This window comes from Xenopus laevis, chromosome 2L, assembly GCF_017654675.1.
Source record: "Xenopus laevis strain J_2021 chromosome 2L, Xenopus_laevis_v10.1, whole genome shotgun sequence".
NCBI lineage: Eukaryota > Metazoa > Chordata > Amphibia > Anura > Pipidae > Xenopus > Xenopus laevis.
This window is the reverse complement of record NC_054373.1, coordinates 19,272,987-19,298,201: the sequence shown is the minus strand read 5'-3', so window position 1 is coordinate 19,298,201 and position 25,215 is coordinate 19,272,987.

Here is a 25,215-nt window from a genome sequence, read left to right as displayed (position 1 = left end):
TTGATTAACACTCAAATGGTACTTTAAATTCAAGTCAAATTTGACCTTGTTTGTGACTGTAATTTTATATAAATATAAACATTCTCCAATTTCTTACACTCACTATATTTATAACTTTATAACTTCCAGATTCAAGTTAATTGTCCTCCAATGGTCACTTATTCACTCATTAAATGAACTTCCACCTGTAATCCTCTTATGCTGATTTTTTAATTAAAGGGATACTGTCAAGGGAAAAAATTTTTTTTTCAAAATGAATCAGTTAATAGTGCTGCTCCAGCAGAATTCTGCACTGCAATCCATTTCTCAAAAGAGCAAACAGATTTTTTTATATTCAATTTTGAAATTTGGCATGGTGCTAGACATATTGTCAATTTCCCAGCTGCCCCAGTCATGTGACTTGTGCTCTGATAAACTTCAATCACTCTTTACTGCTATACTGCAAGTTGGAGTGATATCACCCCCTCCCTTTCCCCCCCAGCCAAACAAAAGAATTATGGGAAGGTAACCAGATAACAGCTCCCTAACACAAGAGAACAGCTGCCTGGTAGATCTAAGAACAGCACTCAATAGAAAAACCCATGTCCCACTGAGACACATTCAGTTACATTGAGAAGGAAAAACAGCAGCCTGCCAGAAAGCATTTCTCTCCTAAAGTGCAGGCACAAGTCACATGACTAGGGGCAGCTGGGAAATTGACAAAATGTCTAGCCCCATGTCAGATTTCAAAATTGAATATAAAAAAATCGGTTTGCTCTTTTGAGAAATGGATTTGTAACAGTACCTGTGCGGCGGGGTCGTCCACCGCGTCGTCGGCGGGGGCGCCTGCCGCATGGTCCACGAGTCAGCGCTGGCGCCGGCGCCATCTTGGATTCTAGGGCACGCGCGGCGTGCCTGCGCGCCTCTTAGAGGTGCAGGCACGCTTGCGCTTTGCGCCAGCACATTTTTGACGCCCGTTTGGCGCGAAATTTGAACCTATATAAGGCCCATTCTGTCTCCCAGCCAGTGCGCGTGATAGAACTTTGTTTCTAAGTGGTTTCTGAGCCTAGTGCATCTGTTCCTGTTATTCTGTATTCTGATTATCCGTGATTGACCCTGCCTGTATCCTGACTATTCTGAACTCTGTATCCTGACCCTTGCCTGCCTACGACAACTCTTCCTGCTTAACCCCCTTGATTGACAACCCGGTTTGACCCTTGCCTGCCTGACGATTCTGATATCCGCCTGCCTCGACCCTGCCTGTTTGACCATCCTTCTGCCTAATCCTTTGTACCGTGACCTTCGGCCCAAAAAGACTTTGCTAACAGCCGTGCCCCTTCGCCAGCTAGAACATCTCGCCTTGCACCCCTGGTTAAGTCCAGGTGGCACCCAAGTAAGCTGAGGGCTCCTCCCGAAGCCCAACGGTGGTCACACTACTGGTGAAGCCGAGCCGAGACCAGGGTGCTTGGCATTTGTTCTGGTATCGGGTGCCGGCCGTGACAGGATTTCAGTGCAGAATTCTTCTCGAGCAGCACTATTAACCGATTCATTTTGGAAAAAAAAACATTTTTTCCATGACAGTATCCCTTTAACACCACCCCAATCAACTTCACTTACTGTATATTGGTTAAATATTAGGTGCTATGTGCTCCTATTTCACGTCTGTGCCACCATTTGTACTATATAAAACATTTTTTTTGGTTTAAAAAGACTTAGCTGCTGGGTGCTTATTTTCCACAACTGTGCAATTGTTAATTCACCAGTATTTGGTTTAATTAAAGTGCCAAGTGCTTATTTTCCACACTGTGTAACCCCTTATCTCCACATGTGTTGCACTTAACAATCAACACTCAATCCATACAAATTCACCAATTCAATCAATTCTTGATACATATATATAATTAGTTTCTCTCTGTCATGTTAGATCTATATTAGCTACATGCCATGATTTGCTGCCAAGATCCAAATGGATTCAATTGATCAGTGCTTATGTGAAATAAAAATTTAAAAAAAAAACGTGTGGTTATAACTCCTTGGGTGTCTGAGGAGCAAGCAGTTAATTTTAAGTAAGACGAGTTGATTTTTCCCTTTCCCCTAATTCTTAGATACTAGCTGAAGAAATTAAGCACTTAAATCTCCCTAAACAGCCTTTTGTGCTATTTCCCAACATGGGGAGGGATATGTGTTCAGCAATACAGATGACAATGCACAGAACAGCGGTATGTTAAATGCAGAGGCTGCTATTGGAAACACTCAATGCAATAAACACTTACAGATCTTTCCTGGAATGGGATCCAGGAATTCCCTGAAAATCAACATTTAGTCTACATGGCTAAACAATTATATCAAATCACAACATAACATAAAATGGGACCATTTTTCATCATACCAGCCCTTTGACAAAAAGAATTTGCTGGTATAGGGCAGTTACACTGAGGGAATATCCGCTTTGTTGCTCTGTTAATGCTTTCATACGCCAACAAATCTTTTGAATGCTTTCAATGCATCTATCTTGATACTGTTCTGAAGAACAATGACAGAAAATTGATCTGTTTATTTGGACACAGAAATCTTCATTTGGTTTAACGATTAACCTATCATTTAGGTGTTTATTAGTCATTTGGCAATGCAGAGTAAAAGAAGACAAAGAACAGCATTATAATATATTTACCCAATGCCCTTAAATTGTGATTTTGAAGATTGCATCACAGTATTACCTCCCTTACTTTTGTGCTCTGGAAGTGTCTCTTTCTGTTTTAGGATTGGCCTAATGAAAAGTGAGTAGGCACTGTTGATGCTGTTTATCTGGATGACAAAATGTGCATATTATTCTGAATACAAAAAAAACATCTGCAGCAGTTTTGAACCAATAGTCTACTTGGAAGCTCTAAAGACATTGACATGTTTGAGGAAGTGCCACTTATCTTGACATTGCAGCACTGGCATGGAGACTCATATCCATGCACCCTCATCTGTGGGTTGGCAATTACAGATACAAGAATGGTGAACTGGAGCAAAGTGTATGTGATGCCACAATTTAAATCTTATCTATTTTTGTTCTTCAGCATTCTACTTACATTGTTCCTGACTGTTCCTGGATTATGACTAAACCTTAGGTGTCCTGACCTGTGCCTGGCCTTTATCTTTAATTCTGTTTAACTCTTTTGTTTCCATGGACTTTGCCTTCCTTTTTGTGGAACTTACAATTTTTATTGAAAAGGAAATTTTACAGGTATGAGAGCCCACCATTAGATGATCTACAAAGTCATCTTCAAAATAAAAAAATGCTACATTGAATATATAATAGTCATGAGGTTCGGCTGGATTTATGAAAAGAGAAAGAGGGGGAGAATATTGGGTGGGGAAGAAAGGGATGGGAACAGTCAGTCTTGAAATTTAAGAAATTAAAGGTAAACCAAAATTGTACATAAAAAAAGAAAGTACTGTATCTTGCATGTAACATTTAGAAATTGTAGGCTTAGCTGTGAGGCCTCTGAACACCTAAATGGACCAGATCTGGGGGGTCCTATTTTGCAGAAAGCTATTTCTTCAAAGTGTCTATCGCTATTAAACTGGGTTATCACATTGGACAGGGTTGGAGAGTCTATGGATTTCCAGTTAGCTGTGGACTTTACCTTCCTTATCTGTTTGTCTGTTTCCATTGCCAGTTTTCCTGTTCCTAGTTCCAGTCTTGCCTGTCCTGCTTATTATTAGAGTCAACAATGCCTTATTTGCATGTGCTACATATCCTGCTTGTTACCTGTTTTAGCTTTGTCTTTCCTACCCATACACAATGAAAAAACAAAGTCTGTCCTGCCTGTATAAAGTACCAGTCTTGCCTGTTCTGTGCCTGGGTCTTTCTTATTTCTTACTTAACCTATCTTGATGGCCATTGGCCTTGACAGAACAATGAGACCTTCATCAAGGCTACCAATCCTTTAATGGATGCAGCTTACAGATCAACAGTTGAATAACTTTCTCCTATGGGAAGATGGTTTGGCAAAGTAACAAATGAAGTCCTGGATCGTATGCTACCTGGTGATGAGATTTTTAAAGAAATGGAAATACCAATGCTTTGATATTTAAGTAATATTTTTAATATTCTGATGGCAAACCAATGGCCACTTCTACAACTCACTTCTGTCTTATTTAAAAACCTTTTAAAACTTTACAGAGATAAAAACAAGACAGAGCTAACAATGTCAAACAAGTTAGTGAAGTTGCTGCTTCACTATTAGTTCTTTTGTTCCCCTTTGAAAGAGAAATTCTGAGTAGACAATTGAATTACTAAAGGGTATAGTATACAAAACAAAGTAAGGCTCATGATATGTGTTTGATATCTGATCCTAAAATTTTCTAATATATAAGATAATTCCCTCAGTGAAAAAACCTTGATAAATGGCATGGAGCTACATCATTTCACATGAGGTTAAATCATTTAAAACTCTTTTTTATCTCCATGACCTATAGTACAATAATCTACTGGGAGATTTGGAAGAGCTTTGTAGAATGCTACTGACTTCAAACTATAATATTGCACACCAGAGGCTATTTTATACACCACCTGGCAAAAGAATAAAACATAATGCTTTAATATGAAATCAATGATTTGTGTATTTTTTTTTTAAAGATTTGTGCATAACACTGTAATTATGGCACCATTATGAAACCTTTGTACTTATCAATCCCATGTATTTTCTTTTAGATTTAGAAGATTTTCTGTTCAAAAGCCTTCACTTATTTTAAATACAGTTTTTTAGGTTTATCTACTCTAAGCCGTGATATAAAGCTCAAGCCACTGGATGTAACAACAGGAACGTTTTAGAATATTTAGCTCAAGGCTTGGCTTTCCATTAGAGATTAACACTTTTTTTTATTTATACTAGAAAACAACTTAAGAGAGATTTAAATTCAACTTTTTAAAAGAATGTATTTAAAACTATTCATAATTCTTTGGAATTACACAAATTGCATACAACTGTTTTTTTTGCTGCTTTATTGAGATCATGGCTAAGCATGCTGCATTAAAATTATGTATTTAAAGGCTTTTCTTGTGCTAGAAAGTTTATTGTTAAGTTCATTAGACAATATTTTTCAAAGAACTTAGTACTGTATGCTTTCTCCTGTGTTAAATACTAATTAAATGTGTTTATAGTTCAATTAGGATTTTTCCAGCATCGCACATTTATTCCACTGCCGTCTATAGTACTCTTTTTCCAACATTTCTAAAACAGTTGCTTCTTTTAATACTAACAACTTAATTTTAACCATGAAATTGTATACTGCATCACCTTTTATGTAAAGGAAACAACGAGGTTGATTTATTACATTTTGAAATAGATTTTTATCAAACTTGAATAGTGAGTAAATCTGCCACATTTGGACGAAATTGGAGAAACTGCTGAAAAATTTGAGAAGCGGCTGAAAAATATGAGAAAAGGGGCAACAATTTTGTTGTGGCAACATTTTTGTCTGCCTGGCCATTTCAGACAGTCCATTCAATTTGCTCCGAATTACAGACAGGCCATCTCCCATAAACATTGTTTTACCAAAAAAATTATTTTTTTTAAATGATTTCCTTTTTCTCTGTAATAATAAAACAGTCTAGGATAATTAATCCTAGACTGTTTTTAGGGGCAGATTTATCAAGGAAATTTTAATTTTATTTTAGTGAAATTTGACTAGGGAATAGTTAAAATTTGATTCAAGTTTTTAAAAAAACATGTATCATGTACTATCCCTTTAAGAATTCAAATTCGACTATTTGACACCTTAAACCTGCCGAAATTGCTGTTTTAGCCTATGGGGGACATCCTGGGATCAATTTGGAGTTGTTTGCAGCCTTCCTGAAAATCAAGTTTTTTTCAGAGAAGTTTGCGTGTCATTTCTTATTAGAATTTCGAGTCTATGGGAGTTTATACAAACTCACATGAACTCTAAATTCGACCCTTGATAAATCTGCCCCTAAAGGTTAACATGATTTTCTAGTAGACTTAAGGTATGAAGATACAAATTACAGAAAGATTAGTTACCCAGAAAACCCCAGGTCCCGTGCATTCTGGATAACAGGTTCCATATCTGTACTAATGGTGAGCTCAAAAGACTGTGGGTGATTGGAGCTTGTGGTGAGATTAATTGAGATACATCAATCAAAGTCTCTCTTCCATGGGGAAATTGGTCTAAAATCTATATATTTCCAAAATATTATAAAACAATCTTAAAAGTAGTTAACATAAATATCATGCAGTATAAATGCGCTCTATAGCCACAAATCCAGCATTTATAATTGGATTCAAAATGTATCCATGGAAAGAATACTTTTTCCTTTGTGTTGTATCCAGCGTCTTTGGGAAGTAATATTACACTATTTATTGAGTGATGTTGTGTCGCAGTCAGCTTACCCAGGAGACACTATTACAGTGTCTACTTGCCCCACATAAAAATGTTGCTGATGGAGACAGTATTTGTTTCGGCTTGCCTATTAAAGTTTCATTTACATTTCCTTAATTATAAAAGTCCCTCTTACACCATAAAGCAGTACAAGTATCTCTGGCTGCTGAAAATGGAATAGGAATTTGCCTCGGTAGAATGTTAAAGATCACTCTTTTATTGCACGGTATCAGAAGTTCTTATTGTACTGCAGAGAACTATTTAGCATAGGATTAACAATTATATTTAATTATCATCACAAAGTAAACTGAAGGGACTAGGAGGCACATTCCCTTATGCTTTTAGCTTCACAAACTAATGCAGAAAACATTCATAAAAAATCTCTCGCATTTTACATATGTTATTCATTTTCTCGTGTTTTCTAGTTGGTATTTATGATTTTGACATTGTTGAGATTGAATGCACTGCTGCCTGTAATCCAGTGACAATTTCAGTAACTTTTAAAATACATTCGACCACAGACAGAAAGGACAGGCTCTGTCTCATTATGACTTACAATTTTTCACTCAAAGGGTACATTGCTATGAAGATTGCCTTCAAACCACACCAATCTTGGTCTCCTGTTAATATCAATCCCATTACTGAGCACTGAATGCTGAATTAATGGTGAGAGGTTTGACTACTGATTAATTGTATAAAACGTCTGCAGTGACAACCAATGTGCAGTTTCAACAGACATTGCCTGCCAATGTAATTGTATGTATATAAATACTTTATGAAAGCTGAATAAATGTATACCAGGAAAAATAGGTTTGAAATTTAAATTAAAAAAAAATGTAAAAAATAAATAAATGATACCATATATTTTTACAGGATGTTTTTGTTAGGCTTTTATCTTTTATCTGGGCTTGCCCTTTGTTTATTTTCATAAAATAATTTAAGGCACATTGGGAGTTACATAATAAAAGACCCTTAAATTGCCCAGAAACAATAACACATAGCAACCAATCAGCAGGAAGCATTTACTGGTCACCTTTTTAAAAGCAAACATCTTATCAGTGGCCAAGGGTTACTGCTCCTGGGCAAACCTAGGAGTATATTCATGAAAGAGTGAAAATGGAGATCACCACAGTCCGCTAAAGTGAAATTCCACCACTCTCCATTCATTTCTATGGGATTTTGAAAGGCATATTTATCAAAGGATGAACTTTCACTTTCATCCATTGATAAATACTCTTTTAAAAATCCCATAGAAATGAATTGAGAGTGGTGGAATTTCACTCTAGCGAACTGTGGTGATATCTAACTTCGCTCTTTGATAAATATACCCCATAGTCTTTTACTACATATGGGGAATTGTTTCATATTTGAAAGGCAAAAATGCATTTCATTGGCTTTATTTAACTTGTGGAATGGCAGTTGTAGCTTATTACAACTGGACCTAGGCCAGGGTATTGACAGTCTCGTTCCCCATATACCTCTCAGATGTAATGAGTCATTTAATTACTAGAACAGGTTGCCTGACTGTGGAACATCCAATAAATTTGCTCACTTATGACGTTTGCATTCATACATTTTTTTCAAATACTGTATAAAGAATTGCATTGATCAATTCGCACTCATTTGTACACAAATGGGGTAGGATTAATCTTATGGAATTGTTACTTTGGTCTTTGCAATCTATTTCCTATAATAGCTAATGGTAGTGGAGGATCATGTCTGTGACTGATGCCAAAACCCTGTCATGAGTCACTTTCCCAAAAAATGAAAACATGCAGAGAGGCACCAGCCTGTGAAAAATATGACCAGAGGCAAATAGTTAGGATCACCATATTGGATTTACCTATACGGAGTATGGTGGTTTGACAATTTTATGATCATAACTTTGAAGTCAGTTGCACTTCCATTGTACTTATATTTTACTTTCCCACAATACCCCACTTTTTTTGTATATCTATGAAAGTTGCTTTGCATTATATATAATATATATAGACAAATACAAGATGTCCTCTGCACTCAACCCATTATCAATATATTTAAGACAGAGACATTTTGTGCATACTGCTACTGAAAAATGCCTTACCCTTTAAACAACACAGGGATTGTTTGTCCATATATTGCAATATATTTAAGCTGGCCAACTACGTCAAAGTCATCCCATATCTGGCCAGTCCTACGCTTAATTTTCATCTGATTCATTAAGAATTCTATTGCTTCATTATACATTTTACATTTTATAATAGGGTATATAATATATATATAATATATATATATATATATATATATATATATATATATATATATATATATATATATATATATATATATATATATATATATATATATATATATATATATATATAATATACATAGGGTGTAGAGCTATGTATTAGTATGTACAAAAAAAAGTGAGAAAGGCTAGGGACCAAGCCAAAATGTTAGTCATTATTTTGTTTTAATAAAACCTCTTCTCCACCATAAGACCTGTGAGTGCTAGCTTATTTTGAGCCATATATACAGTATATATATATATATATATATATATATATATACATATATATATGTATATATCCTGTCGACGGCTCCAGGTGAGCCGAAACGCGTTGATACACCATGCACAAATAAAGACTTGCTGATATTCGCTTTATGGCGGCTGCTGTGAATGCTTTCATGGACTGATATATATATATATCATTCTTGCAGTGGGCTAACTTAAACTCAAATCCCTTGTGTTTAGTGGGTCTGTACTGGACCTTGGCACTGCAGAGCTGATGTCACTGTGCCATGTCATCACCGTTTTCCAAACCAGATTAATCATAACACTGTCAAATTAACTATCAGAAAGTTCTCCCATCACATGCACTCAAGAGCTCAGATATAAATTCTTATTCAGTCTAAATGAATCCAAGATATTCTAATTTTTTGTGTCTGTAAATTAATTTTTCAATCACACCACACACAGACAATGAGATGTAGAATGAATAAAAAACAACAAATTCCAGTAAAAAAAGCATTGTGGTCTGCTCAACTGACCAATAGACTGACCAATTGAGATACAATCCTAAGTGGACAATGTAAATAGGGGTAATTTAATTGCACCTATGCACATGCCTGACATAAATTGGATGAAATTTTCCTGCCATTTTTCTAAGTTCAAGTGATGTCACTTCCGGAGGCTCAACATCAAAATTACATTCGCGCATTATTCTTTGCAAGGAGCAAGTGTACTTCGGCTATTGATGCAGGCTGCTGTGGGAACCCCGTTTGGACGTCAATAGACTCAGTTGCACAACATTTATTAGACAAGACAGGACTAAGACAACAGCGCCAAGCTCAATTATACAGTAAAGTGCAACGAGTGACTTTAGACTCAAGTACTGTACCTTTAATGAATGATTAAAATTAAATCAACAACTGTGCGACTGCAACTGCGTTTTTGATCATAAACAACCCCCTCACACCAGTGTTCAATTTTTAAATCTAGGATGGGATCCAATAGTTAAATTGAGTGTATTTGTTCAAAATGCTGATGTGCATGAGTCCTGAACCACACAACATATGATACAACCTTTGTAAGGACTGTATTCTACAAGAAAAGAAATGAAAACAGCTGTTTAAGTAATAATTCATGTGTTGCTGCCAAAAGTTCTAGTTTTTCCTAAACCAACAGTGCTACATAGAATTTAATGTTCCATAGCTTTGCTTGCTCCCAGAGGCAACTGGTAACAAATTCATGAAGCAACCTCTCCATCTGCACAATTGATTTCAACAAAATTGCTTTGCAGCTTTCTTTTCCTTTTTAAAATTTATATTTTATTCAATTTTGTATGTTTATGAAATGTAATGTGCATTTATTCATATATGTGGGGAACAAAGCACTGCTCACCTTAAAGGGCATTTTCTAATGGCAGTTTTTAAGGGCACCTTTATTAAATACATGGTAAATTCCAGAAAAAAAACTAGTTAGTTACATCATGATCACATAAAATCACGGCAGAGAAAGTTTCAAATTGCTGAATGCTATGGCATCTCAACAGCTTTTAAGGTGACTTTGTGTTTGACCAGATATATTTAGTGATGGGCGAATTTATTCGCCAGGCGCGATTCGCGTCGAATTTGCGCGATTCGCGTCAGGCGAATAAATTCGCGAAACGCCCGCGAAAATTCGCGGAAAAAATTCGCCGGCGGCAAAAATTTTTTTTTCGAAAAAACGGAAAACGCCGTTTCGCGAATTCTTCGCCGTTTCGCGAAATTCGCGAATTTTTCGGCGAAGCGAAACGGCGCAAATTCGCCCATCACTACATATATTTGTTTTTCATATTAACCATGTTTATTACTTTCCCCAGTGGACTATAATTGCCAGAAAACTAACACAAATTCAAATTTGTGAATTTTATAATTTTGTAATTAAAATGAACTCAATGTTTTACCAAACTTTAATATTTGATTATTACAAAAATTCTAACCATATAAACGCGATTGAATAAAACTGTGAAAAAACTTGAATGCATACACATTTGTATGGGTTTACAAACTCTCCAAAACATTTCAATGAAACATTGCTTAAGGCGAGGACAAGGGGCAAAGAACATGGCAAAGTTTTATAAAGTTAATGCTCTCCTTTTTTTATCTTCCCTACAGAATTTATAATTGATAGAACTAGTCAGTTGCAGAAAACATACATATTAAGAAGACATTATTGATGGGTCTGGTGCATGCAATGCATATGACATGCCATTAATTTCCATAGTAGATTGAAGATGCTTTAGTAAAGCTGATACCTTGTACAACATGGCATTGTCTTTTTTATAACATAAGTAGCAGAATCCTAAATTAGGTTGTACACAATTTATAATTCTTTGAATAATTATACAGTTCCTTCTTTTCATTCAGAAAAAATAACCAAATTATAATGTATGTGTACAGCAATATGTGTTACTTCAAACACCGTTCCCATCATTGCCCTAAAATCACAAAATTAAATGATTATAATTCACAGCACTGTATCCTTCAAATAAATTCCTACCATGTTTATGTTTGATTATAGCCATCAAACTTATACTACAATATATCAAACATTTGTCCTAATCACTGGTATTTGTTGGAGATCTTTTAGATTTGTCCTCTACCAGTTCAAGTAATCCAAAATAAACAGCAGTAAGAAATGACTGGATGTATATATTTATTACAATACTGTTCTTTTCACAGTGATACTGTACCTTTAATATCTTTAAGGTACAGTATGTACCTTTAATACATACCTTAAGTGTACTAGAAAGTCATGTAAACACTAAATAAACCCAATAGGTTGGTTTTGCTTCCAATAAACAGAAATTACATCTTAGTTTGGCTCATGTACAAGGTACTGTTTTATTATTTATTATTCGATGGTCGAAGTACCCAAAAAAAATAATTCTAAATTCGAAGTTTTTTTACTTCGAGTCCTTCACTCGAGCGTAGTAAATGTGCCCCTTAATTTTTTTTTTATCAATTTTAGTTTATTCAAAGTAGAAAAAAACATTACACAATTTAGAATTTTTTGTTTCGCAGAATAATTGAATAATTTGAATTAATCGAGTTTTCGAGTGAACATCACTAAAAAAAACCTGATTATCATGAAGGCTATTAACATCTTCAAATGGTTCAAGGGAACTCTGCCATTGACTACATGACCGCAACAGGTTTTAGCTGGAGTATTTTCAGATTTGAGCTATTTCCAGCTCTGATCTCGTATAATGTAAGCTTTTCTTTTTTAAACCCCAAAAATGTGTGTGCAATAAGAGTTGAACTGGAATACACCTGGACGACACAGTAGTATGATGACATATTGCACAAAACACAAAAAGTGGCCACAATTACACAACATCAAATCAAATGAAAAAGAAGAAAATGTTATGTAATTCCTGATTTCAACTTGGCCCGTTTTGCCAGTTGTAAGTCATCTTCTCTTTGACTGTTGAATTGTTTTTAATAAATATTTATATTATAAGTATTTCTAAGTAACACTGTAAAGTGACATTATTCTATCTGTGCATATATTTACTAAATGCAATCTCTTACAAATAGAACCTTACTTTTGTCCTACCCTAAGGGAAAAAAACACCATTGAGGTTCTGTTTGTAGTCATTAGGGTCCCAAACAAATTAATATTGGCAAAGAAATTTAATTAAGCTCACTGACATCTGTCAAAAAAGATAATGAACCATTCTGAAAGTATCAACTTTTCTGCTTTAGGGACTTGGATACATCTACTAAAGATGCATGAAACAATGGGCTAAAGTTAAGTTATTGACAGTATGTTTACTTCTAAAAATAAGCAATCATCACCTTTGCAGGATGGAACTGACTGTGTTCAAGATGAGGGTGATCTGTTGAAAGGCAATAAAATAAATAAAAAAATGAAATGCATGTGCAGTCAAGGATAGTGTAGAAAATGGTGGTTTTAAAGAACAAGTAATTAGCTTTGGGAGAAGATTTTCAACCACTAGATCAATGTACAATGTTGTAAATAAAGACAGAAGTACTACAGATTAGTTCAAAAGAATCTATATTGTGTTTTTATAAGAAAAATATAAGACTTAAACATAACTACAGTATAGCAGCCATAATGCCTAAATCATAGCATTTTCAAGAGGTTTTCCAATGAAACACCATAAAATCATTTTGCAAGCCTTTTAATGTATGTCTCCATCTTGAAATCAAATATCATAGTACAGAAAATATATTACTCAGCTTCAGATTTAATGAAACTTATATTCCCTGTGGAGTTATGGGTGAATTGCTAAATGCTTGTTTGATTCTCAGTGTGCTTTCTCCTGCCGGTTTTTCAGTCCACTGCTATCCATATCTGAACTCCTGCATCCAGCTACCAGACCATACCTTAAACAGGTCAGCCCTCCAGTTAACGTTTTGCATGTTCTTTAACTGATAGATCTTCCCATAAGTTAAACATTATGGCGCAGATGTATCAAGGGTCAAATTTTGAGGGGTTAAATCCCTCGAAATTCGACTGGGGAATAGAAAGGAATAGGGAATTCAGGCTAATTTACGTGCTGGCGAATAGTCGAATGGGCGAATATTCGATCGAAGGATTTTCATTTGATCGAATGATCGATCGAATGATCAATCGAATGCCTTTTTAGTCATTCGAAAACTTAGAAAAAAAGCCTATGGGACTTTCCCATAGGCTTTTAAAGCAATTCGGTAGGTTTAATCTGGCGAAGTAGGCAGTCGAATGATTTTTAAAAGAGACAGTACTTCGACTATCGAATGGGCGAATAGTCGCAGCGTTTTTTCGCTCGATTGAATTTCAAAGTTTTTTTTGGGCTACTTCGACCATCGAATGGGCTACTTCGACCTTCGACTACGACTTTGAATCGAAGGATTCATAGTAAAAATCATTCGACCATTCGATAGTCTAAGTACTGTCTCTTTAAAAAAAACTTCGACCCCCTAGTTCGCCATCTAAAAGCTACCGAAGTCAATGTTAGCCTATGGGGAACGTCCCCATAGGCTTGCCTAACTTTTTTTGATCGAAGGATATTCCTTCGATCGTTGGATTAAAATCCTTCGAATCGTTCGATTTGAAGGATTTTATCGTTCGATCGAAGGAATTATCCTTCGATTGTTCGATCGAACTATCTGCGCTAAATCCTTCGACTTCAATATTCGAAGTCGAATATTGAGGGTTAATTAAGGATAAGCTATTTAGTGAACAGAAAGATACCAGTTTTATAATGAAATAAACTTAACAAATAATTAAATTAATAATTTAATTTTACATTTTTCATTTCATTTCAATGCCTATTGAAAGGTTTTTTCTAATTACATTTTCCATTATGTACATATTTCCCTAATTATTTAGGCAAATAATTTGCAAGGCATATAAAGCAGATCAGATCAGACACTGATCTCACTGAAGTTAGCCATACATTTAAAGATCCACTTGCATTGCAAGGTGACCAAACTAAAATATTTTTCCATGAGCTATTAGGCTGATCCAGTCCAAGCAATACGATTATAGCAATGTTGGGGCAGACAATCGGCTTCAACATGCTGATGTGGTCCTCATCTCAACAGAATGTTTGAATCTGCCTGATTTTAAGATTTTAGGCCAGATATTAGGGTCAATAAGCTGCTAATGAAATCATTGTATCAGTAACTTTTATTAGCCCATGTATAGCCATGGCCACCTTAAGAGAAAAATGTCTTGTCTTAAAGAGGGCTATTTATCAAAACTCAAATTTTAAATATGAATAAACTCAAAATTGTATTAGACTTGAATGTTTGCTTAAGCATTCAAAAATCGGAATCTAAAAAACTTGATTAAATAAAACTGTTAAAAAAGAAATGCATCAACTTGATATTCATCATTTTCTACAAACTCTCAAAAAAATTTAAAAACACGAAAATCTCAAAAGAAAGAGAGCAAATATATGGCAGATTTTTGCTTTCTCTCAAAAAGTTATCTGAAGGTAAGGTACCTTGAAGTTTGGCTGAAGTTCCCCTGGGCCAAAGCAACATGTATTCTCTAATGGGAGTGGAGAGATTTCCTTGACATATTTACTAAAACAACTGAAGCAACTGAAGACTTTAGCTTCGACTGGTGTGGTTAGAATTTAGAATACAAAGGGGGTTATTTATCAAAGTCCGAATTTATCTCAATATTTTCTGAAAAAAACAATGACCAAATCCACATGGGTTTTTTGGGCTTATTTATTAATACACTTTCCCAAAAATTTTGTTTGCGGGAAAAAAATCGTGACAAATTGGATTTTCGCAATTGTTTCGGACTTCTCATCTGATTTTCATGATTTTTTGGGATTTTTCACCCAAAAAACTTTTTGTATTGCCAAACCCCAGCACACATAAAAAAATCATTGGGACTTCTACCATTGATTTATATACACCTTGACAAATCTGAGATTCCGGATTTTCAGATTTTTCCATCCTCTGCTTTTAATAAATTCTGAAAAATGTGTGATTTTTTTTAAAAGTCAGATTAGTAAATAACCCCCTAAATGGATGCATCTTGACTTTGTTCAAGGTTGATAGACTTTATAGGCTATTGTGACACTAAAATCTACTATTATTATAGATCATATTGGTATATATAGTTTGTGAGCATATATAAGGGTCAGTATGAGTGTGTATATGTATGGATAATGGGTTTAATTTGGAGGGGTTGAACTTGATGGACTTTGGCTTTTTCAACCCAATTTAACTATGTAACTATGTATGTAACTGTTATAATCCTACACATTAATTTATGATGCCAAAGTCACTAGAAGTCATAGTTACACATGTGGACAACTGTCTCACCTCACAATTCTTATAAACCATTCATACAGACTAACAGTGATATTGACGTTTATTACATTGTCACATATAGGCTAACAATTCCAACAGCCAAATTCAGAATATATTTTAATATTTCAAAGTGCAGAGGGATTCCAATTAAAGTTTGAAGAAATTCAATACTGGAAAATATTATGTTTGTAATTTGGAGTATAGAAAAGCAGCTGGGACTGGTAGTGCAGCTAAATTATCCATTGCTGAAATCATATACAGGACTGTCAAACTATTCATAGCATAGCAAAAACTCATATGTTGACTTCACATTTTATTTATACAAGGTATGACATTATGCAATAACATAACTTCATAACTTAATTTTAAAAAAAAAAGAAAAACTGGCATCACATTCAAAGTGTCATTTGTTGAATGCAAAGTTACATTTAATAATTTCTCCATTTATATTTTTTGCAAATAGCACTGTGAATCTTAATCACATTTCAGATCTATTTTTTATGAAATGGGTGAATTGTGATAAAAGACAAAGACAGTTTAGTTGTTTATGTACACAAACAACAGATTTAAAGAGAAGGCAAGTCTTCTTCCACTAAGGGGTGCCAAATGTTAGGCATCCCCAAGTGATTGTATTTACAGTTTACAGAAAACTGCACCGGTACTTCCAGTGAACACCACGGAGTGATCCACTTACGGTTTCTACTTTCTTCAAATTTCCCAGGGTAGAAGAAATGTGCAGTAGAATTAAATATCTGACTTTTTAGTTAAAGTTTGGCTTTTTGTTCTACTGCGCATGCACAGCCGCGAGAAGAAAGAAAAAGCCAGAAGAGGATCACCCCATGGTGGTTGCTGGAATGAGCACAAGCCAGTGCAGTTTTCTGCTGATATGAGCACTGGCGTGGGGTTTCAGGTATGTATATACAATCACAACCCCAAGTGGAAGAAGACTTTCCTTCTCCTTTAAATTTAAAGCAAACACTATGATGCATTTCTCTTTTTGTTCTTTCCCACCATCAATCCTGCCTGACTCCAAATGGCCTGTTTATTATAAGAACAGATTTTCTGCAATTTGAGAAAATTGTGGTGTATAATAGCAATTTTTAATTGTTTTTGTATTTAAGGATCAAAAGAAATCTCAAAAATTCAAATTCAAACTTGGCAGCTAAAACCTGACAAGGTTGTGTATAAGTTAACAGGAGGTGTGTTTCCAACATAGATAATAAAATATTTTATTTTTCAAGTTTTTATAAGCAATCACCTTTGTAGAAATGAGTGGAACAACACAATTTTCACATTTTTAATGTTGCAGTATTGCCAATATGAGTTTTTTTGTAAATATGCTGCCAATCAAATAAAAAAAATCACATAACATTCATGTGTAAAAACATTGAATTTGTGAGTTTACAATCTCAAAAATCATTTAAAAAACAATTCTTACATTTTGCCTTACAAAACTCCCATTGACTTTTACATGGATTCAATAGCTTTTAAATGCTTTTGTGCTTTTTTAAATATATAAAATGCAAGTTTTTGAAACTCTAATTTGAATTTCTGAGTTGTAACTCAAAAACCTCAAATTGCAGCAAAAATTCCAATTTGACCTTGATAAATCAGCCCCCAAAGTGTAACCCTTTTATTAAATATACCAATTAATTTTCATACTCCTAAGCATTATTTCCTACAAAAAATTAGCATTAATATTAGCATTCTCATGAACGTTGCATTTATATGTAAAAGAATAAAAAGTATTTATTTAATTTATGTAAATAAAGTCATTATAAATATAGGCCTATTTAAGATTACTCATGCTTTATGGGATTTGCGCAAGGTTTTAGTAGCTAAATGCTTGGCCTGAACGCTTAAATGGACAGTAACATCAAAAATGAAAATGTTTCAAAGTGATATAAATATAATGCAGTGTTGTCCTGCACTGCTAAAACTGATGTTTTTGCTTTAGAAACACCTCTTTTGTTTAAACAAATAAGCTGCTGGGTGCAGCCATTCAAAGCAGAAAAGGCTCAGGTTATATAACAGATAAACTCTGTAGAACATAATGGTGTTATCTGTTATTCATTTTCTAACCTGTGCCATATAGCCTTTTTTCAATTTCTGCCATTGCTACACAGCAGGTCGTTTTTATGAACTATAGTAGTGTTTCTGAAGCAAACAGGTCAATTTTACCAGTGCAGGGCAACAGTAAATTATATTAAAACTCTGTTACTGTTCCTTTAAGCATTTCTAAATTGGCCCATAGTAAATCTCTACAACCAAACTGTTCCCCTCACTGTATGTCTCACTTCCTCTTAGGACTCATGATCAGGGTCCTCTCCCATCTATCTCTGAGCAATATGCATGTATTCTGGTAAAATGTTTGTTGTTATATATAAAATGTCTTGTATTTTTATTACAGGTATATTAAAAAATATATAACAATATTGAAGATATTGAAGATATGTTTGAAACTAGAATGCAAAAATGTAAATATTAAACGCCATGCACATGCTTGTCTAGAGTTTAGGGGGCACATTTACAAAGCTCGAGTGAAGGATTCGAATTAAAAAAACTTCGAATTTCGAAGTGTTTTGTGGGCTACTTCGACCATCGAATGGGCTACTTCGACCTTCGACTACGACTTCGACTACGAATCGAACGATTCGAACTAAAAATCGTTCGACTATTCAACCATTCGATAGTCGAAGTACTGTCTCTTTAAGAAAAACTTCGACCCCCTAGTTCGGCAGCTAAAAGCTACCGAACTCAATGTTAGCCTATGGGGAAGGTCCCCATAGGCTTGCCTGAGTTTTTTTTGATCGAAGGATATTCCTTCGATCATTGGATTAAAATCCTGGATTTGCGCTAAATCTATCGACTTCGATATTCGAAGTCGAACGATTTTAGTTCCTAGTCGAATATCGAGGGTTAATTAACCCTCGATATTCGACTCTTGATGAATCGGCCCCTAAGTGATTACTCTATTAGTACAATTTGGCTATGTATTCATAGAAAATCATGTAAGTGGACAGCAAGGAAGATTAATGGCTGTACCCAATTTATTTTTTCCAAATGCATTTGGAACAGCAACAGCTTAGTAAACTGTATCGCTGAGCAAATTGGGTTCAGACGCTGGTTACTGTACCTAATTCAATCTGTTAGGAGCAGATGCAGCTTTACTTTTGTGTGAATCATTACATTTAATAAGTGTTAAAGGAATGTTTGAACTGATAAGTAAACATATGTTTGTATAATAGATAACAGTGATCAAGGAAGAAAATGTTGCCGTGTTTTTGAAAACACTGTTGTTACCCATGAATCAAATATTTGTTACACACTCAGGTATATGTTTGTATATTTTCAATTATATAGAACTAGTGTTAGGGATGGGCGAGTTTGACCCGTTTAGTTTCAGCAAAAATTTGTGGCAGGCGAAATGTCGCCGACGCCCATTAAAGTCTATGGGCGTCAACATTTTTTGTTGCGTGACGAAATTTGTTTTTGACGCGTGTTTTTTTTTTTGACGCATGCCACCATACAAGTCTATGGGCGTCATTTCCGCGGCGAAACAAGGTGAAAAAATTCGCCCATCCCTACTAGTTGTACAATATATGAAGCTCTGCACATTATAACTATGAAGCTCTGCACATTATAACTACAGTATACATTTATAGGACAGTCAGAAAACAAATACACTAAAAAAACAAATATGTCAAGTACAGAAATACAAGTATGTTTGTAACAAGTTTTTGGATGTGGGGTACCTCAGATCACAATTGCACCAGGTTGTTGTATATCTGGGGGTGTCAAACAAGAGCTTTGATTGCCTATTTGGTAGCCCCTATGTGAAACTGGCAGTCTAAAGGAGGCTCTGTTTGGCAGTACATCTTAATGCAACCAAAACTTGCCTCCAAACTAAGAATAGAAAAAATAAGCACCTGCTTTGAGGACACTGGGAGCAACATCCAAGGGGTTGGTGAACAGTATGTTGCTTGCGAGCCATTGGTTGGGGATCACTTCCTTGGACCCAGTCAGATTGGTCTCAGCCCCCTGAAACTTCCAGTGGGGCAGGTGTTGTACCCATAATACTGTGCACTGCTCCTCAATCACAATTATTAAAACAATTATATAACTGCAGATATTTTGCTAAAAAACATTGGAATGTGTGGATCAACTCCAAGGTTAGGTATCATTGATCCTGAGTTCAGAATACTTTAAATTTGTGCAAAAAGTACACACTCACATAGATGCACACTACATACTTACAACATATGTAATTTGAATAAATAGTAGCCTATTACAGCCTGAGCAACCGTAGAAAACCTTTTTCTTATTGACCCTAAAATTGTATTCAGTATACTATCTAATTCTATTTCAGTGCTCTCCAGCCCTTGAAGAGAACTCAGGTATGTTGAGATCATCTTTGAAGTTTCTGTCCTTAGAACTTAAACTGCTTTAAATTTGCCTATAGTTCATTTATGGCTAAAGTCATCGTCCCCATTTTGCATAAAGCAAAATGAACTGCAAAACTATAATTTACTGAACTCACTTCACACACATAACAGTGGGGTCCACATAATAAAATCAAATTCCATTCATTAATCTTCAAGAGAAAAAAAAAACAGATGAAAGGTTGACTATAAAAATAATGATATCCTGAGAGACTGAATCTCTTACTTTTGTCTCAGTATGTCAGCTTCATTTTCTAGTGCTATACAGTATTTGGTTGTGCACAAAAACAAAATATTTAAAAACTCTATGTGATAACGGGTTCTACATCGAGCATAAAAGATTTGCCTCTGCTAGCACTAGAGACTACAGGGTGCAACAAACAATAATAATAGAGTTAATTTAATATAATATAGTATTAGCATTTGTAAGTACAAAAGTATAACATTATATTCTATGTTAGAGAAGCTCATTTTAAATATGCTACAACTGTTTTTTCTAGAGAAAAAGCTCCCATTTAGCCAAATTCTACCAGGCAGCTCCTTAGATATGGGGAGGCCTGAGGAGACTCTCATTCCATTGGTTGATGTGGAAGGCAAGGGATGCATGATAATGTTGTTTGGTGTTTTCTTCCCGGCACAAATAAACACCTTTTCCTTTTGGAGAAAAAGAAGACATGGAAAATGCTAACGTGGATCCCCCATATTTTTTGCATCTGAAACAGTTGACTCAACTTTAATGATCATAAATTGACTGTTGGTCACCTTTGAACCAGTCTTTAGCTTAGGTCTGTCCAACTGGAGACCTGGGGGACAGATGTGGATTTTTATGGACCCCAGTATGTTTAAAGACTCCAAAGACTTCACTGTATGACACCATTTTAATTGAATTGAGAATTCAGATAATAAGCTGGACAGCGCTGATCTAGCTGAAGGTAAGATTTATTTCATTTGAATCAAGTATACAGCAATACAGGTATGTATCTGTTATCTAGAAACACATTATACAGAAAGCTCCGAATTACGGAATGTCCATCTCGATAGACTCCTTCGTATCCAAATAATTCAATGAATTTGAAAATGATTTCCTTTTTCTCTGTATTAATAATATACCTTGCACTTGATCCCAACAAAGATATAATGAATCATTGGGTTTATTTAGGGGCAAATTCATCAAGGGTCGAATATCGAGGGTTAATTAACTGGGAATGAAAATCCTTCGACTTTGAAAATCAAAGTCAAAGGATTTTGCGCAAATACTGCGATCGAACGATCGAAGGAATAATCGTTCGATTGAACGATTAAATCCTTCAAATCGAACGATTCGAAGGATTTTAATCCAACAATCGAAGGATTATCCTTCGACCAAAAAAACTTAGCCAAGCCTATGGGGACCTTCCCCATAGGCTAACATTGGGTTCGGTTGCTTTTAGGTGGCGAGCTAGGGGGTTAAAGTTTTTTCTTAAAGAGACAGTACTTCGACTATCGAATGGTCGAATAGTCGAACGTTTTTTAGTTCGAATCATTCGATTCGAAGTCGTGGTCGAAGGTCGAAGTAGCCCATTCGATGGTTGAAGTAGCCAAAAAAAGACTTCGAAATTCGAAGTTTTTTTTCTTCTATTCCTTCACTCGAAGTTAATGAACTGGTCCCTTAATGTTTACATGATTTTCTAGTAGATTTAAGGTATGAAGATCTAAATTATGGAAAGATCCATTATCTGGAAAACCCCAGGTATCGAGCATTATGGATAACAGGTCCCATACCTGTATAAACTTTCTAAATCATACATTCATCTTGAAATCAAACTTACAACACAACAGAAATTAAATACAAATATTGGTGTTTTCCCAATGAAGCTAAAATTATTTCTCTTTGTAACATTCCTGTACTTGCAAGAGTTTACATGCAGAGCTTGGTTCCCATCAGTCTGTATTTCATAATATAGGTACTTAGTGTTTAATGACTGTACAAAAAATTGGAATTTGCTGGTGAATATGTGTGATTAACAACACGCCCATGCTTTAGTATACCACTGAAACTTTATTAATAAAAGTAATTATCACATATAAAAGTAAGCTTCTTTGGAGCAGTATAAACACCATGCACTGCACCATAATTTACTATTTTATAGATTAAAGCTAGCAGCGGGTTGTTAAATTCATTTGACTATTTTGCTGATTTTTAAGCAGAGCATCTAATTATTCTAAATATTTATGTTCATTCCCATGTGGTAAAACAGAAATACCTCGAACTGGAATAACGAAACTTAATAAAGGACACACTTCATGCGTGTGCTGAATTTATTCCATTTCCGTGGCAGATGCATTCCTTATAGTTCAGTTTAACTGTTTGCCTGCTGGTAAATTATAAATGCACTGGCATCAAGGGTCGGACTGCCAAATGAATGTATCTGATTTTTAATGCATTTTGCTCAGCAAAATAAAATAACAGAAACCCAATAATCAATGGGTTATTGGCATCTGTCATAAATGGTAATATATATGGGCATGTTAAATGTGTATTACGTAATCATTTCCATATGGTATAAAATGTCTGTCAAAGGGATATGTTGTTGCAGAACTCTTGCATACTGTAAAGGATCTGTTCTATCACTTTGTGGAGTATGCTGAAGGAGATATTTGACCATCAGATTATGCACATCAACCATTGGGTGGCCCAAAAGCAATTAATTCTGTTACACATGATATGGATACCCTGATGCACAGGAACATGCTTTTCAAGTGATTAATGACATTGTTATTGGTTTCACCACTGTTCAAGGTGGCAGAAGTTTGTTTTCCCCATCTGCCTTTGGGGGCCATCAAATTCAGCTATATAGCTTGAAGTTATTGACTCCCTGTGTCATTTAGACACCTATTTATTATTCTGTGTAAAACAAAAATCGCTGAAAAAACAGTGTAAAAATCAACAGCGAATTTATCAAGGTGTGTGGGGGTTTTTTGCAATGCGAACCCAGATTTTCCGCTATTATTTTACACTGCTTCAGACCTTTGTAAGTTACTGTAGTTCTGGTGGAAGTTTCTCAAAGAAAACGCATGTAAAAAAGTTACACTGTTTTTTTATGCCTGCGATGTGTGGCGAATTATTCCACCGTTTATTACACCACATACTAAATCTGCCCCTTAGATCTTTCTAACAAATGGTTTCTGGTTTAGTACAACTGTATGTAACAATGTATTTTTTGTACTTTTTGTTTAGTTATTGATTGTAAAACAAAAGGTATATTCTTGCTTTTTTATCTTTCAGGAGATTGGAGAATGAGGTAGAGTCATGGTTGTTAAATTTACTGGTTAATTATCTGATATACAGCTATATGGCAGATATACACCATTTTACACCATTCAAAGAAGGAGCTGAATTATGACAAAAAATTTGTGGTGAAATCGGAGAGTTTCATGAAAAAATCATGAAATTCTGACATTTTCACAAGAAAATTGTGAACATCAGAAATTAACCCCTGCGTCCAAGCTGACGCTGGCATAAAGTCAATGTTGTCCGAATAGTGTTGATGCGTGATGATTTTGAGTGTTTAGTGATTATTCATACAGAATTAGACAAGCTCAAAGGAACTGTTAATCAATGAACATTTTGTTACTCTTTTCTGATGTCCTGAAACTCAAAGAACTTGCATCTTATCATGTTACATGTATGTTTCCTGTAGTGTGTACATCTCTCATTTTTTCTTTTCTTGACTAATTCCACATTCTCCAAGATTTTTAAACTTGTGTGCATTTTGTTTTCTTTTTTTTGGTCAACCCAAACAAAGAACATCTTGCGAGAATATCTGAGGCTTATAAGTGCTTTATCAGTAATAATTTCAAACTTTTTAAAAAATGTCCAGAGTTCAATGTTAAAAAATGAACAATGTATAAAATGTGACTTCATCTCACTTTATACAAACAAAATGGGAGGCATAATGCATAGTGCCCCGCTGTTCAATATGAACTCAATACATTGGGTTGGTCTTGAACATACTTTTGGTCCTGGATAATTAGATTATTTATGCACAGATAATTCTCCTGCATAATGATTCCTGCTTATTGCTAGGCCTAAACACTCTCAATAAGGGTGAAGGGAGGGGTTGTACACTAGTAATGTCATTATCTACCAAGCAAGAACCAAACATGGAGTAGGTTCAATCTCCCTGTTTGCACAAAGGGCCTTATTTATCTGAATGTATCCGACTATTTTAATGAAAAAAAGTCCTACCTACTAGAATCTATAATTGGACCTTATTTATTATTATAAAATCAAGATTTTATTTTAAATTCAAATCAGATTTTTTTCCCATTAACCAAAATTTTCGTATTTTTGTCTTAAAAGTAGTCAGATTTTTGGGCTAATTCCAGCGCTAACCACAGAAACTTCCATATAGGATAGGAACCTCTCCCATTGACTTATATACAACCTCAGCAGGTCCAAAGATAAGCCGGACTTTTTCCATCCTTTGCGTTTAATAAATTCAAAAAATTCAAGGGGTTTTTTTCCAACAAAATTTTTTTTGATTTTATAGTAAAAAAAAAAATGTGTTTTTGGCATTCAGATTTTAATAAATAACCCCCAAAAAGTATGTTTAGTACAAGCCCTATTCATTACACTCATGTTGATCAAGGGGGTAAATTGCTTCCATAAATTATAATTAGTCATATCAGTACTGCTTTGCATGTATATATTATCCTAAAGGAAATGTCGATGTTTATACATGTTGTAATACAACAATGTTTATAACAGCTATGTACAGTATATTACTAAGAATCTAGAAGTGAAGATTCACATCTGCATCACTTACTTAGAATATAATTTATATACAAAATGGATATAAATTTTGCGTTTCTCTTGAGTTTTAATCCAATTAAATCGAAATTTTAAAAATAAATACTGTCTAAGCACTTATTACTTTGAGCTTTAGTTCACTCAGTACTTTCAGTCCTTGGAAGTTAAATGTTCAAAGTCAGGACCTCTGTATATCCTTCACCTTTATAGTATGAAAAATGTGATTGATTCTAATTGTCTAAAATTTATAATCCATCCAACAGCACAAAAAAAAATCTGCCTAAAACTGCTGTCAGCAGCTTC